Here is a 4,519-nt window from a genome sequence, read left to right as displayed (position 1 = left end):
ACTGAAAGCTGCTGATGGACTCATGAAGGTAAGTGAGGATTTATTCATTCATGAACATTTACAGGGTACCAACTGGGGTCAGGTACTGGATGTGTCCTGGTGCTACACTAATGGCTATGACAGACCCTCCCCACAGCTTTGACTTAACTCAGGGAACAAAAGAGTGTTGATGGTATCACACTGAGACAAGTGAAGAACATCTGGGCAGCAGGAATCAAATGGCCCTCAGTTCAGATTCTAAACGTTTCCATAGAAGTGACTTTGAAGCTGAATTTGGCAGAATAAATTCAGTGGGGGAAGAACCTTCCAAGTGGAGTTGCTTCTAGAATAAATTTAAAGAAGAGCACAAAAATGGGGATTTGAGAGCAAATACCTTGTAGGCACCATGCAAGGGAGAGGGAGATAAGAACAGCCAAAGATGCTAAGTTGCTTGATATGTTCTTTAACTCAAACATGTGAGTACATGAGAGTTTCAGACTGGATTGTTTCATTTTTATTATAAAATGAATATATTTTTATATAATATTTTACAAAAATGGAATAGTGGAGGCAAAGGACTTCCTATTTTTAAGACCAGACAACTGTTGTCAACATTCGATGCATTTCCTTCCACTGTTTTCTCTATATAAAGTTTTATCATAATCATACTGTGTCCTTTTGTATTATGTATTATTTTGAGTAAAAAGTCCTGCCTTTTCTCACATAGCATAAATATTTAAGCTATTTTATTACAAACTCTTACAAGTATTATTTTGAGGTCAGAATAGTATTCTGTCTTGTGGAGAGTTTCTGGTTTCTTATTCATTCCCCTACCATTGAATTCTTAAATTATTCCTCAAAATTGCTTTTCTGAACACTGTATAGATGGCATTCTTTTGGACATAACTTCTCCCCTACACATACATACATACACATGCATTTAGCAATCAAATAAATGATCACAGTTCATTATGAAAATAAAAGCTTTATAAAAAATTTTTGGTTACTGACAAGTTTTGTCAAATGACTGAAACCTAAGGAAGATGGCTAAGAGAGTGACTTTAAAATTTTTTTATTTTAGATGCATTCTTTGGTAGCACAAGCCTTGGGATATCAGTTATGAAATTGTTCCAAGTATATTTTGAAACATGAACTGAAGCTTTCCAGAACCCTGTATAACATCATAACACAAACCTCCCCTGACAGATGGGTGAGAGAATAAACCATTGTTAGATCAAGTTATTGTTGAAAGTGGAGAGGACTTAAAATGCTTACTGATGAGGATCAAAGACCACAGCCTTCAGTATGGATTGCACCTTAATGTAAAGAAAATTAAAATTCTCACCGCTGGTAAATGGTCCTCATTATGATAAATGGAGAAAAGATTGAAGTTGCCAGGACTTCATTTTACTTGAATTCACCATCAACAGTCATGGAAGCAGCAGTCAAGACATCAATCAAACTACATATTGCATTAGGCAAACCTGTGGGACAAGACTTTTTTTTTAAGTGTTCAAGAGCAAAACTGTCAGTTTGAGAACTAAGGTGTGCCTGACCCAAGCCATGGTGTTTTCAGTAGCCTCTAGTGAATGTGAAAGTGGTACAATGTCTAAGGAAGATTGTACAAGAATCATTGCATTTCAATTATGGTGTTGGAGAAGAATATTAGAAGTATCATGGTCTGGCAGAAGAACAAACAAATCTGTATTGGAAGAAGTACAACCAGAAAGTCCTTAGAAGCCAAGATGACCAGACTTTGTCTCTCATACTTCATATTATCAGGAGGGACCTGTCCTTGGAGAAGGACATCATGGTAAAGTGGAAGGTCAGTGAAAAAGAGGAAGATCCCCAATGAGATGGATTGGCATAGTGACAGCAACAGTGGGCTCAAGCATATGTTGTGCATAAGGTTGATATGATTCAGAACCCACTTGATGACACCTAACAAACAACAAATAGAATTCTCAAAGGAGACAGAGGTTTGCAAATAAGATAATGGGTATTAGGAGAAGGGGTGGGATCCATCAAGACAAATTTGAAGTAGTCACGTAGGAAGTTGAGGGCATTCAGGTTTCAGGCTTCTGGTTTCTTCAAGTCTTCCATCTGGAAGGCCAGTTCATTTTTGAGGGGCAGGAGGGGGTATGGGTTGGGAGGGAATGGTGTTTGATGATGTGTTGTTATTTTAAAGTGCTGTCCAGTCAGTGAGAACCACTAACTTTGTGGTTAGCAGTCCAGCGATTATCCTGTAGCCAACCAGGAGTCCGTTTGACATATTATCCGTGAACTTTTTTCTTCAACTTTTTATTGTGAATTGAATGAAGTTTTACAGATAAGATTGTCAGTTTTACATTCAATCAATCATATACTTTGTTTCATTGCAATGATTGCAGTACCCTCCATGCAACAACAGCTATCCTTCCTTCCTGTGGTTCTGGCTTGCATTCCACCAATCTTCCTATCCCTTCTCAACTTTGTCCTCTGGAAAATGTTGCCTTCCTGATTCTGAATGATTGACCATTCCATGGTGAGCATACCTTACTAGAGTTGTTGTTCCCACCCAAATGCATTTACTACGTGACTGAAAATTGGGCCACGATGGTGAGTTCTTTTCTAGACCTGAAGTATAGTTGAGGGCCATAGTCTTAGGTTTCTTCAGTCTCTTTCTGGCCAGTAAACCTGGTCTTTCTATTTTTCTTTTTTTTAAATTTTGAGTTTTGCTCTACATTTTCCCCTACTCTATACAGGACTCTACCATGATCCCTTTCAGAGAAGTTAGCCATAGTAGCAAGGCACCATCTATTTCTGCTGGTTTCAGAGTCATGGAAATTGATGATCACATTTTTCATTAGTCCATTGGATTAATTGATTCCAAGCCTCTTCAATTCTTATCTCTCATCTTTTTCTGCATGTGAAGATAAGGAGTATTAGGAGAAGGTGTAAGATCGATCTAGACCGATTTGAAGTAGTCATGTAAGGAAGTTGAGGGCATTCAGGTCTGAGACTTCTGGTTTCTTGAAGAGATGGGAGACCAGATCATTGCTGAGGGTGATGTGGGTATAGGGATTGGGAGAGAGTGGTGTTTGATACATTTGTTGTTGTTTTTAAATGCTGTTGAGTCAGTTTCAACCACCAACCTTGTGGTTAATAGTTCAGTGATTATCTTACCACTAACCAGGAGTCCTTTTGATACATTAACCATGGACTTTTTTCTTTCTTTCTTTCTTTTTTAACTTTTTATTGTGAATTGAGTGAATTGAGCTTTCAAGATCCCAAAAGCCACTCAGCAAAATAGCACGTAGAACATAGTCTTTGCAGACTATGTTATGTCAGTTGACCATGGTTCCCTCCTAAGACTTTGGTCTTGGCTCCTAGGCCCAGGAACTCTCTGCCTTAAGATATTTGATAATATTTAGGATTTTTTTCATCATTTTGTTCACTATATGTCCACCACATCCATAGTTATGCCTAAGGAAAGTTAAATATTCATGTACAAATATTTTCTTTCAAACTCACATATTTGTGAGAGATATAAATATGCATACATTACACTCTTCCTCCCTTATCCATTCAGCCTATGTCACAATCTATGTATCTACACACAGAATGCTGTTGTTCCAAGATTATGTATATATCACTATTTATCTCTATTCACTTTAACCCCTGCATACCTCCCTATGTCTTCATCTATCATCATCAGTCTTCTATCACCCTTCCTTTTCTTGTATATTGAGTATTGTATATATGCCTGTCACCCAAGTTAACAAGTATCTACCTTCTAGTGAGTGAATTACTCTCCCTTTTCTCCCACTCCTGGTAACCATCAAAGAATGTTTCTTTTAGTATGGAAACATTTTCTTAAATTTTTATAATAATGGTCTCATACAGTGCTTGTCCTGATGTGGTGCTGCAGTATAATGCACTGTATCACAAGGTTGGGTTGAACCACAAGGTATGGCAATTCAAACCTCACCAGTCACTCCTTGGAAACACGATACAGGGTCTCTATGACTCAGAATAGACTGAATGGCACTTAACAACAACGGTTTCACTCTGCCTGATGTCTTCCAGTTTCATCCATGTTATGAAGTGTTTCACAGATTTCATCATTATTCTTTTAGTCGCATAGTATTCCATTGTGTATGTTTACCAAAGTTTGTTTATTCATTCTTCTGTTAATGGGCACTTAAATTGTCTCCATCTTTTTTCTGTTATGAATAGTGCTGCAATGAACATCAGTGTGCATATATCAACTAGTGTAATGACTCATATTTCTTGTGGATAAATACCAAGTAGAGAAATAGCTAGGTCATAAGGTGTTTCGATTTCCAAATTTCTTAGGAAGTGCCTTATCAGTTTCGCTGTAGTTGAACCAGTTTACCGTCTCACCAGCAATGTAGGAGGGACCCAGTCTCTCCTCACCCTCACCAGCATTTATTGTTTTCTGTTTGTTTTTTTTTAACTTCATCGTTAATGCTGGTGTGAGATGATCTCATTGTTGTTTTGATTTGCACATCTCCAATGACTAAGGAGCTCTGGTAGC

General features: G+C 37.7%; 1 protein-coding gene across 1 annotated transcript in view; it reads left to right on the top strand.

The window, feature by feature from the left end:
* The window catches only part of WDFY4 (WDFY family member 4), a 561,873-nt gene that overhangs the window by 193,057 nt on the left and 364,297 nt on the right, over window positions 1-4,519 (top strand). The gene's annotated exons all lie outside the window — the stretch shown is intronic.

The sequence above is a fragment of the Chrysochloris asiatica genome, unplaced genomic scaffold (assembly GCF_000296735.1).
Source record: "Chrysochloris asiatica unplaced genomic scaffold, ChrAsi1.0 scaffold00289, whole genome shotgun sequence".
Classification (NCBI taxonomy): Eukaryota; Metazoa; Chordata; class Mammalia; order Afrosoricida; family Chrysochloridae; genus Chrysochloris; species Chrysochloris asiatica.
This window is presented reverse-complemented; position numbering and strand designations above follow the sequence as displayed.